Here is an 11,928-nt window from a genome sequence, read left to right as displayed (position 1 = left end):
ACCAGTCTTCACAAATAATTCACAGATAATCACAGAATATCTAAGTTGAAAGGTCATTTATCTATTATTTACTCCAATCCCATTCACAGACCCAGAGAACTAAAATTGCTTATGTAGCTAGTACATGGCAGAATCAGAATTTACTTTCTGATTCTTTTTTGTTTTTTGATTGGGCAGTGGGGGTTAAGGGCCTTGCCCAGGGTCACACAGCTAGTGTTATGTGTCTGAGACTGCACTTGAACTCAGGTCCTCCTGAATCCAGGGCTGGTGCTCTATCCACTGCACAACCTAGCTGCCCCCCTTATTTTCTAATTCTAAGAATGTTTCTTTCTATTGGACCATTATGTCTATTTCACAGATGAGGAAATTGAGGATCATTAAGGTTATTATAGCTAGCTAACATTTATATAGCACTTAAAGTTTTATAAAGTATTTTACAAACATTAATTTTAACCTCACAACCTTGGAAGGTAGGTTCTATAATTATCTCTATTTTTTTTTGGCTAGGTAATGGGGTTAAGTGACTTGCCCAGGGTCACACAGCTAATAAGTGTTATGTGTCTGAGGCCGGATTTATCTCCATTTTATTGATAAAGAAATTAAAGCAGAGAGAAGTTAAGTGACTTGCACAGGGTCCCAAAGCTAGCAAGTGTCTGAGGTAGGATTTCAACTCAGGTTACATAGAAGATAAGCAACAAAGCAGAAGAGAAACATCAGTCTTCTGACTGAAAATACAAATTTCATTCATTCATTCATACATTTCATTCATTCATTCATTCATTCAGCTACCACAGTAGCTGGCCAAAAAGTATACAAATTATCGATTGCTTTCAAATGTTGATTGAGAGTTACCTTCACTATTATTATTATTATTGTTGTTGTTACTATTAATTATCATTTGAGTCATGTTTTAGTCCTGGAAATGCAAAAATAAATGTAACAGACCTTGGTCCTTTTTTTAGGGCAGTCTTTCCGGATAGGTGGCAAAAATAATAAAACAAATTCTTGGCTACTAACCTTCAGGATAGTGCATAAGTAGTTATTTCTAGAGTTGGCTAAATGGTTTCATGAATGCAATTGATCTTCAAAATTATATATAGTACTAAGTCTCCTGTATCATCTGTTCCTTTCCTTTGAGTGGCATAGCAAATACGGAATGTTAATTTTAAAGAGAGAGGGAAAGAAGCACGGAAGGAAGGGAGAAAGTAAAGACTAAGAGGGAAGGAAGAAAGGAAGACACTTCTGGCAGATAGAATAAGCTTTGCATTTCAGCTTGGTGCTGTTATTTGCAAAAGTTAGAAGCAAATCCCTTTACCATTCTGTGACTTTTTTACTCCATAAATCTAATACCTATTTTCTGCTTTCTTCACAAGATTGGTCATCTGTCATAAAAAAAAGAAAGATAGTTTACAAACTCAAATTGGAGGATTTACAATGATGATTTTAAAAACGTGTTGACAAAAGGAAAATGGGTCTATTTTAATTCTTCAAGTAATAAAGGAATGTCAAGTGAAATTGTAGTGTGTGATGGCAGGTAACCAAATGTGCAATGTTTGTGTAACTTCCAACTGCTGTTAGGTTAATCATTCCTGGAAATGAGTGTTAGGTTCATGGGATTTGCCTGGCTGGAGGAAGAAATCAAATAGCCTATACAAAAATGATCAATTCCCAGCCTTATTTTTATTTCTTAGGCTTTGCTACTCTTTGTACATGTATATGTTCATGGATGATGATGATGATGATGGTGATGCTGCTGCTGCTGCTGAACTTGCCTCACATAAGCTCACAAAGTCAGGGTAACTATTGTACCAAAGGCATAACAGGAGGTTGAGGATTTTGTTCTAAGCTGAAAATCAAAATAGGGCAAAGTAATTTGTGTAGCAATGGCTACTTGTCAAGAATAACTGTCATTAAAATTTCCATAAGCTCTAGTGAAATTGATGTTGTGGGAAAGGCTTCGGGAGGGTCTATTACAAAGCACAGTGAATTTCTTCTGAATTTTCCCAGCCAAGTTTGGAAAATCTTAAAAGATCTTTTCCCCCCCTTGGGCTCTTCCTCTGCCCAGAGGCCAAAGGTCTATCTCTATTCATCCCCTTGTATTCAACATCTGAATCCAGGAGCATATGTCAGCTGAGGCTGAATTCTCTCCTCTGGTCAGAGTACCATCTTAAAACGCAGCCAAGAGCAGAGAAGATGGAAAAAAAAATAACAAAAAGAGAAGGAATCTAGCAGGCATCACTCGTAGCCCCTCTGATATAACCAACTGAGTTTACTGAACAGAAGAATTGGTCTGGCGTCATTGTTCCAGTTTCTCTCAATATTGCAGGGTCTGATTTGCATTAGAAACCTCTGCATTCAATAAACAAAAATAGGGATAATAATGACCGAATCGCTGTTGGAAACACAAACCAAACTCAAGCAATGAGCGCTTTGCACTGCCTTAATTGAAGATTTTACTGAAGGAGCCCTCACTTTGGTCAGGAGGCTCATTGGGCTTTTAATTTTACTAGCCTCACTTATTCAAAACAAAAGGACCACGACGTGTGTGTGTGTGTGTGTGTGTGTGTGTGTGTGTGTGTGAATGTCAGATCTGTCACACAACGGGCTACAGCCTTCTTCGTGCATTCTTCACATTGCAAGCCCATCAACAAAAGGAGGAAGAAGATCTGAAGGGAACGAGTGGTTTTTGCGGGCTAGGCGATGGAGAATTTCTCTACATAAACAAGAAGGTTTGGATTGGAAGTCTGCTAAAAAAAATGTTAGAGCTGACCACAAGGTTGTAAATCCACAGACTGGAAGGAGGAAAAGAGAAACATTGCAAGCGACTGAAGTGTGTGTGGCTGCAATGTTTGTGGGTTAGATGAGAAACAAGCGCTGAGTGAACCAGGGAGGGGAGGGGGGCGGGGGTGGCTGGTGTGATTTGTTTGGTGATCAGAGCCAATAGAAAGCCTAGACTGTGATAATATACCCATGCAGTGACTGAGAGGAGTCAGAGCTAAGACTCCGGTGCTCCTTTTCACATCTGCAGCCGGAGACAGCCTGAGACCGTGCAAAGCAAGGCACGATCTCCCATTTCCAGCTTACTTAGCCTGTGCTCTATCTTATGGGCATCTGCTACAGCCTGGCTAAGGCAGAACTGAATCCGGCAGCAGGAGATCAAACTTAGGCGCCCCTTTGGACTATATCACCCGCAGAAGAGGGAGAGAGAGCGAGAAGGGAGCTGAGCAAAGAACTCCAACAGCATTGCAGGTACGAGCTCATCACAACTCATCTGGCACGGACATGGTTTCTCACTCGCACGTTTTCTGTAGGTTTTGCTCGGTTCTTGCCTTTGCCTTTCCTTGGCTTTTCAGAATAGAACACATAGAATAATAACACTCTCACTTCATTCACCCTATATTGTATGCTACTGACATCCACCTATTGGATTTTCAGGGAGTGTGAATTACATACCTGCAAACTTGGCAGTGTCTTCTCCACCCCTAATACAACCAAGAGATAGGCTGTCATGAGACCTTTTTTTTTGGGGGGGGGACATATGATGTCCTAGATTATAATTATATGCAATAGGAAGCAAATAGCTGTCTGACTTCTATAAAGGAACCTTTTAGCATTCCCTGTGGTTTTATTATGTCAAGTTAATATCAGACTTATGTAACCCTCCTCATGTAATCAGGGAAACGGAATGACGTTTGCTTGGTTTTGAATCGAATAGGATGTGTTAAGATGCGTTAACTTTATACATATAATGCTCTCCTTTTGTTATAGTAGTTGATAAAATGTTTTCAAAAGTTATTTTTCCAGTCCTCTGTTCCTGTGCACCTGATTTGATTTTTAACATTTGAGCTTAAAATAGATTTTCATTCTATATCTCCATATAGAATGACTTCAAGGAGATCTGTGATTACATTTACAAGTTAAAGACTGGGCATACGGATTAATATAATACTTCCAAGGAAATGCCAAGGATGGGTTTGATTTTGATACTGACATGAGAAGAATCTTTGGCTTTTGCTGTTGTTGAAACGGAGATTATAAAAAGAAAGGAAGAGAGTATTGGCAGTTTATTGATGACTAAATTATTTTTCAGTTTTTTGAATCAGGTGACTATGTAATTTAGTTTTTGTCTGTGGATTTCTCAGGGTAAAATTAACAGTTCATTGTAACTCCAGCCTTTCTCAGCCAAAGGCAGAACAAGCTGAATGAAAGCTCAGTTAAAAAGCCTTCTTTGAATGCTTTGAGTGACTCTCGAGTACACGTGCTCAGCTGCTTTGAATCTCTGTAGAAAGAGTAGCTCCTGCAGTGGGAAAAAAAATACAGATTAGGTAGGACTGACTCCACAGTCTTGCAGAGAATGGTTTCTGCAGCAGGTGCAGCCGCAAGTCCAATGCGTTCTCTGAGGCCTAATTAGCACTTTGCATAGCAGACCCCATCCAGACCCCTGCATGCTTAATTCACTGCAAATTTCCCATCTGTTTAGAGCTTCAGCCAGTGCTTATTTCAGGTGTCATCCCCATTCAGTGCCACTTGCCTGTCCAATGATGACAAGCAAGTCTTGTCAATGGTACTTGTTTCATCTGCCTTTGCAAATTAACAAAGGAGAATTTGTATTGTTGTTACCTTGACCTCGATTCTTCAGACTAAGGCTTCTCTTATTTATGCAGGAAAACTCTGGCTTAGCTATTATGTAAATTGACTGAAAACTGTTCCCATTCTCTGTTAATGACTGTTCAGTTTGATTTGATAGAGTCTTACTGAATTCCACTAAAAAGATATTTTATTGGAGAGAAGGAGAGGAATAAATGGAAAGTAAATCCTCTTTTGGGGGTTATCAGCATTGATCCATTATTTTACTCTCTATGCATCGTAAGGGTTTTTTTTTTTAAAGAAACCTTAGTGGCAAGAGGGCAGTTGACAATGCAAATTAATGTAGCTAAGACCCAATCAAATACTATCAATTGAATCTAATGGACACTTTTTCTTATTATAGTATACTCTTAACCGTAAGTAGATTATGTGCAATAAATTCATACTACAACACATACAAAGTCATGAATTGCTAACAATGCAATAAAGTTGGAAGGTGTTCAGGGTTCAGCGCAGAGGGAGTGACTCTGAATGTCAGAATCTTCTCTGACAAAATACTACATGCTTTGATTTTGTAACATGTGTACCCAAAACTAGCCTAGGTGACCTTGGATAAATCCCTTAACCTTTTTGAGTAGCGGTTTCCTCATTTGTAAAATAAGGATTAGAAGATTACATATTTACATCTGGAAAGGACCATCCAGGCCAACCTCCTCACCCAAGGCCACACAGCTGGTAAGAGTCTAAGGCAGGGGATTGGACTAGTGGATTTAAAAGATCTTTTCGAGCCCTAAAACACAATAATTGGCAGATTGTCTGTTGTTTTGTATTATTTGTACAGTTCTCCACTGGGATAAATAATTTATAGAGTTGACTACAGTTCTATTTCACAGCCAGCCACAGCTTAAACTTGAGGCTTCCTTGAATTGCTAGTGAGGTAAAGTTTAAACAATGTACACTCCTTCAAATCTGCTATAAAATAAACACTTCCTCCCTCGGCTTTCTCCCACTGGAACAAAGAAAGAGCATTAGGTTCTCATACTTAGCATGGTGTTCTTATTGATATGGTTACAACTGACATACCTGATCAAGGACAGAGTTACTCTGGAGGGTTGTGGAGTTTTGGGCACACTATCAGATAAGGTTGGACCTTCCAATCCGCTACATGCAGGAAAACTTTTATATTTGTTTCCTCCTTGCTGGGGGTACTTTAAGAGTTGGATTTGTTGGCACTGTGTTTAAAGCCATGATTTATTGTCTTGGCCAGGATAAATTTGACAAAAACTGTGCCTGTGACAGGAGGGGAAAGATGGAAAAGGGGTGAACACAAAATCATGTTTATGAGAGAGTGCTTATATGATTGTAAATTGTCTTGGGCTCCCTTCCTTATTCCACCACTCTTTTGGTAGTGGGCTTCCTTATTTTTACTTCATTGTCTGTGTAATGTGTCTTGTGAATGAATGAGGGGGAAAAGAGAAGAGGAACGAACATCTATCAAGCACCTAATATGTGCCAGACACTGTGCCAAGCATTTTACAAATATTATCTCATTTTATTCTCACAACAACCCTGAGACACAAGTACTGTTATGATTCCCTTTTTTACCGTTGAAGAAACTAAGGCAGATGAAGTGACTTGCTCAGGGTCTCACAGCTAGTAAGTGTCTGAGGTGAGATTTGAATTTAGGTCTTCTTCACTATGTCCACTGCTCTTATTCATTGATCCTACCTGCATTTTACCATTCCTACTAAATCAAATGTTAAACCACTCCTGTTAGTAAATGGCTTTGGGGCCATGGAGAGTATGCTAGTCAATGACGTTACTCTAGGGTTCTTGCATGCATTCTTTGAGTTATTTTTAGCTCCCATTGTTCATTTTGTAAAGTGCTACATGTTTGTGTTGTATGAATTTTCCTTTCTGTGTTGGATACCTTGAATGTTTGTAGAATTTCAACCGTCTAGTGAACCAGATCCTATTGGGCAAGGACCATCGACTGGCACTTGGCCAATCAGTGTCATTCAGAAAACATACTTTACTTCAGCACTTGTTTGAAGAGCTATGTCCCATGTCCATTTGTGGATGAAATATTCACAGAGGGATGTTGCGTACAAGATGTTTCATTTATTTGTGGCATGACAGTAAGCATCCCTACTCTCAAAGCAAGAGGTATAAAAGGATTAATGAGTATGTAAAAACAAAACAAAAAAAATCATCACCTGCAAGGAATACCACATTGGAAGATTACCTGAGACAATAGAAGTGGGAAAATTTTATTGAAACATTTAACCATCAGGCACAGGTGGGCAGTTAAATAAATACCACTGGATTGTGACAACATGTACACATAAAGACCAGGAGAGGGCAGTCTTCCAACTCTCAAAAGTGAGGACTTCTCTAGTTGGCCATAGAGAGTAGAGGAAGAGCTGTTTCCAGCCAATCTGAACATTTTCTGTCCTATTAAATGTACCCCTGTTGCTCCTTAGTGTCAAGTGAAGTTAAGTTTCTTTTATTTCCCCAAATGGTATTAGCCTTGTCTGCCAGAAAAAAGAAAGTGAGAGACACTAAAAATAGAGCTAGCTTTACTTATGCTTTGTACATGCTTAGCTTTGGTCTCTCCCAGCTGCTTTGCTGTGTGTATTTTCATATCCTTTTAATGGGGAAGTGGAGAAAGAAAGGAGGAAGGAGAAGGGGAAAGAGAAGAAAAAAGGGGCTTCTTAAGCCGACCTTCAATGGTAGATGGTCTCAGCAGCCAGGGACCAATGCCACTTGTGGCATTGGATCAGTGTGAAATATACATTTGCAGAAGATGTGCTGAGTGTGTTTTCATACTTCTGGTAGTCACCAGGATCTAGGGTAGTCTGCTTGCTTTGTTATATTGAGTTTGGGATAACCAGAAGCAAGTTTTCGACAGTGGTTTTAGGAATCCTCAGCGTATTTTCCCTAGAGTCTGAATAGTAGGGAGTTGGAATTTCCAAGTATCTGAAAGATGATAGATAGCCAATCTTAATATTAGAGCAGAAAAAGCATGTGTCTCTTCCTTTTCGTAATCTCATAGTCCAACTGATTACTTAACTTTTTTGCCTCCACATTTCTGGATCAGTCATAAGTCAGAGTTAACTAAGAAATGTCAGGGTTGAAATGGAGGGTAATTGTCATTAATGTTTACGACATTATGTTGCTCCATTCAGTAAATAGTCTGCTATTCTGGTAGGTTAGCCAAGGTTTGAGAATATTACTCTTTCCTCTTTTTCATGTGTAGATCAGGCACTATTGAGTAGGGGATCCCAATATGTCTAGTAGAAGAAAGTTTTAAAAAGTCTTATGATCCCATAGAGATTCTAGTGGAAAGAATTAGAATTTCTCCTGATCCAAAAGAGAGCTAAGGGGAATTTATAAGACAATAATAGAAGAGAAGCCCCAGAAACTTATGGGGAGGAGAATTCTGAGAGGTCTGAAAGTCTCAAGAACCTTTTGAAATGGCCAACACCAACAATATTGTGATCTTTGTTTTTTGCACTCATGTTGTTAGGAACTCTGTGTGTGTGTGTGTGTGTGTGCACATGCATGCACACAGGCACACACACATATGCTTGAATTGTGACACACTGCTTTTCAGGAACAAAGAAAAGGTTCCAGTGTGTCTAGAAGGAAAGGGAAGGTAATGTGTCTTATTGTCCTCCCTTTATGGCAGGATTACTCTCCCCTTCCCTTTACCTCCAGTTTAATATTTGGCAAAAAAAAAATAGTGCTCTGATGACCTGAGAGCTTTGATGAATGTAAGTTATTTATCCTTCATCACCAAAAGATCAAGGATAATGCAGTAACAACATGATATTTAAGTAGGAGAGTGGCAAATAACAATTCTGGATGATTGGGATGAACTGAAGACATAACAGTGAACATAAAAGACCCTACATCTCTCTTCCTATTTTCAACAGTTAGAATAGCCCTTCACTAATTGTTCTTCAAAGACAGAAATACCAGTTCCCTTCTTCTTTTTTCAACATTATATATTTAATTCTTAAAGAATAAATCTCTTTGAAGGAGCTCACCCAATTGAGAGGGAAAAAAGTAAATAAGATAATAATGTTCTGGCCAATTCCATAAATCTCACCAGAAAATGCATTTCATGGTATAGAATATTATGAAAACACTCCTGGATAATGACTACAGGGGACTTAGAATTAAGGAAAAGACAGTGACTTATGGAAAAGTTCTCTTGGAAAACAGCTTTTGAAGGACATGACACCTAGAATACAAATACTCCTGAATATGACATTCATGTTATGGATTACCAACAATGCCAAACTAAAATCCTCATCTCCTATAATTTATTTAAACAGTGGGAAAGAGAAAAAAAAACATGCTGAGCTGGGGAACACTTGACTAGCTCATGTGAAATGCTAAGTTGACTTTGTCTTGTACAAACATTGTCTGCATTAAAAATATTGTTCAACCTGGCGCTAGGACTGAGACTCCAAAGGGCTGGGAGGAACCTAATCTTATCATCCGTGGAAAGTTAGCTGCCTTTCACTGTTTTTTTGCAATTATAACACTGACCCTGGGTAATCCATTATATTTTCTTATTACAACAGCAGCATTTTAAAGAAGGTAGGCAGTCAGATACTTTGCTTGAAAGCTTATCAAAATTTGGCAGCCCTGCAATGAGATTTCCTTTCAGCTTCTTTTGTTCTGAATCTGTCTCAACTGATTGTAGTGCAGTGATTTCCCTTTATGATGCATTTTATGGTTCAGGGGTGACAAAGCCTAGTGCTGCCACAAAGTGAAAGGTAGGTAAATTTGAATATTGGCAGTTTTCTTGAATGATGGTGTCTTGCAAGTTACCAGCCCCCCCCCCAAAAGCTTCAGTTTATTATAATTACTTACATATACATAGCTCCTTAAGCTTTACAAAATGTTTTCTCAGTGTGTCCTTGCAAAAACTCTGTGAGGTAGATAATACAAATATTATCCCCATTTTACAGGTGAAGGATGAGGTTGTGATTTGAGTAACATTACACAGCTAATGAGTTGAAGAATTGGAACTTGGACATGAGTCTTCAGGACCCAGATCCTATGCTATCTATGCCATATCGTAGCTGCCTAGGCTGTAATGATTTTTGATACTAGTATTCTCATAAGACCCCTTGGAGCTGATCTTATCAGCCTTTCACAGAATGAGATAATAAATTACAGTGTTCTCTAAGTAGAAATTCATTTGTGCATGCATTTTTTGAATGCCTTCCCTTAGCAAGGTACTATATTCATCATACACTCAAATGCCAAAGAAGAAAAAAAGAGGTTTAAAACAAAGTAAAACAGAACAAAACATGCCGTATTATGCATAGTGAGAAAACTGCTGAAACACCCTGCCAGTTCAAAGAAGATCTGAAGATGTGGAAAAGGCATTAGATCTATGAAGTTTGAAAATCTAGGTGTTAATCTTGGCTTTTCTGCTTAACACATTCATAGGGGCATAGATTTAAAACTGAAAGATACCTTAGAGGTCATCTAGTTCAACCCCATTCCTCTCATTTTACACATAGAGAAACTGAGGACCAATAAGTATAAATGACTTGTCCAAGGACTTAGAAATAGTAAGTGGTAGGTAGATCCTTGCCTCAAATTGAAGTCCTCTGACTCTAAATCCAGAGCTCGTTCTACTGCAGTCATGTAAGCCTGGATAAGTCATGTAAGCTCTTTGGGCCTCAGTTTCCCTATCTGTAAAATGAGGGTGTTGAACTAAATCAGAGGTGTCAAACACTTGAATGCCACCTGCCACTGGAACAAAATCAAAATGTAATTGGGAAATATTTAGCAAAATAAATAAAACTACAATAGAGCATAGATAATGTTAATATGTGTTTTTCTTAATCAGTATGTGGCCTGTAGTAATCCATGGGGATGGTTTATGGCTTCTGTTTCTATTTGAGTTTGACACCTTTGGACTAGAAAGCCTTTGAAGGTCCTTTGCAGCTTTGAATTCTATAAACTGTTTTTCAGTGTTGGCCTACCCTAGGGAAGGGAATAGCTTAGACCCATGGAGGGGAGCTCCCAGGAGTAAAGACATTTAGCGCTCATCTCCTTTCTTAGTTGTCAGTTGGATCTACACATAGCCATTACTGTCCTGCCTGGTGCCATGTGTTATGATACCTTCCATTTCCTTTGGGGTCCTTTGTGGCACACTGCAACCAGATCTAACCATCTTATGTGTGATATTTTTGCCTCTCTTGGAGCTGTATAAAAAAAAATGTATAGGAGTTGACAGCTAGTCCTAGACCATCTGTTATATATAGGTCAGGTATTAGAGAACAATGGTAGAGCCCAGTTTCAGGGAGAGTCTAAGAAGAAATGCTAACTACCTTCTTCTTTACAAAGATCATAAAGAATGTGGTTGCTCCAGCAGTCAGGTAAGGTTTGCATCCCTGTCTAAAAGAGAGGACAAAAGGTATCATGAATGACTTAAGTAGCAGAGAAGACTCAGATATATGGCACAAGTATTTACATAAAACTGTCTCATATACTTTATTACATCTGATAATGGCTCACATTTATATAGTACTTTACCAATCAAACATGCTTTCCTCAAAGTAGGCCTGAGGAGTAAAGAGTGAGGTTAATATAATCATGAGTTTACAAATGAATAAACAGTCTCAGGGAGGGTAAGTAATTTGTCCAGTGACACACATCAGCTCTGGACATTTTCTCTAGCAGTCCCATGTGCTTGGAATGTTTTCTCTCCTCATCGTTGCCTATTAGTTTCCCTGGCTTCCTTCAAGTCCCCCAAATCCCATCTTCTGCAGGAATTCTTAATTGTAGTGCCTTCCCTTGCTTAATTATTTCTCATTTCTCCTGTATGTAGCTTGTTTTTACAGAGTTGTTTGCTTATCATCTGCCCCATTAGATTGTGAGGTCTTTGAGGGCATAGGTTATCTTTTGCCTCTCTCTGTATCTCTAAGAGCTTAACACAAGGCCTGGCATGTAATAGGCCTTAAATCTTTTATTTAATGTTTGTTTATTGACAGTGACTAGGTGATGCATTTTCACTTGGGTATAAATTGGATTTGAGTGAGGCAGAGTTGTCTGAAGTAATCAACCTCACCTTCTCTTCCACAGTTATTAGAGCCCAGTGGCAAGACAAAAGTCAAGAGGACTGGCAATGGCTCTGGGTTCAGTGGATGACTTTGGCATCTTGAGTGTCTAACCAAGCTCCAAGGGCTCCACAGCACCTGCTTCCCTGGTCCTTATAGCCCATTGAAACAAAATGTTCACATCCACCTATTCTTCCAGGGAAGTTTTCACATGCTTGGGGTAGACACTCCCCTAACTCACTGACTGGTT

At 39.0% G+C, this 11,928-nt stretch overlaps 1 protein-coding gene across 1 annotated transcript in view; it reads left to right on the top strand.

Annotated features, from left to right (window-relative positions):
- Positions 1-2,955: 2,955 nt before the first annotated feature.
- GREM2 (gremlin 2, DAN family BMP antagonist) overlaps positions 2,956-11,928 on the top strand; it is a 132,057-nt gene continuing 123,084 nt past the window's right edge. The window contains exon 1 of the mRNA XM_020982045.2: positions 2,956-3,249. The gene's annotated coding sequence lies outside the window, so the exon portion shown is untranslated. The remainder of the gene's footprint in view (positions 3,250-11,928) is intronic.

Source organism: Phascolarctos cinereus, unplaced genomic scaffold (genome assembly GCF_003287225.1).
Source record: "Phascolarctos cinereus isolate Bilbo 61053 unplaced genomic scaffold, phaCin_HiC Scaffold_5;HRSCAF=322, whole genome shotgun sequence".
NCBI classification, from domain to species: Eukaryota; Metazoa; Chordata; class Mammalia; order Diprotodontia; family Phascolarctidae; genus Phascolarctos; species Phascolarctos cinereus.
The sequence above is the reverse complement of the archived record's forward strand: the minus strand, read 5'-3'. Positions and strand labels throughout refer to the sequence as shown.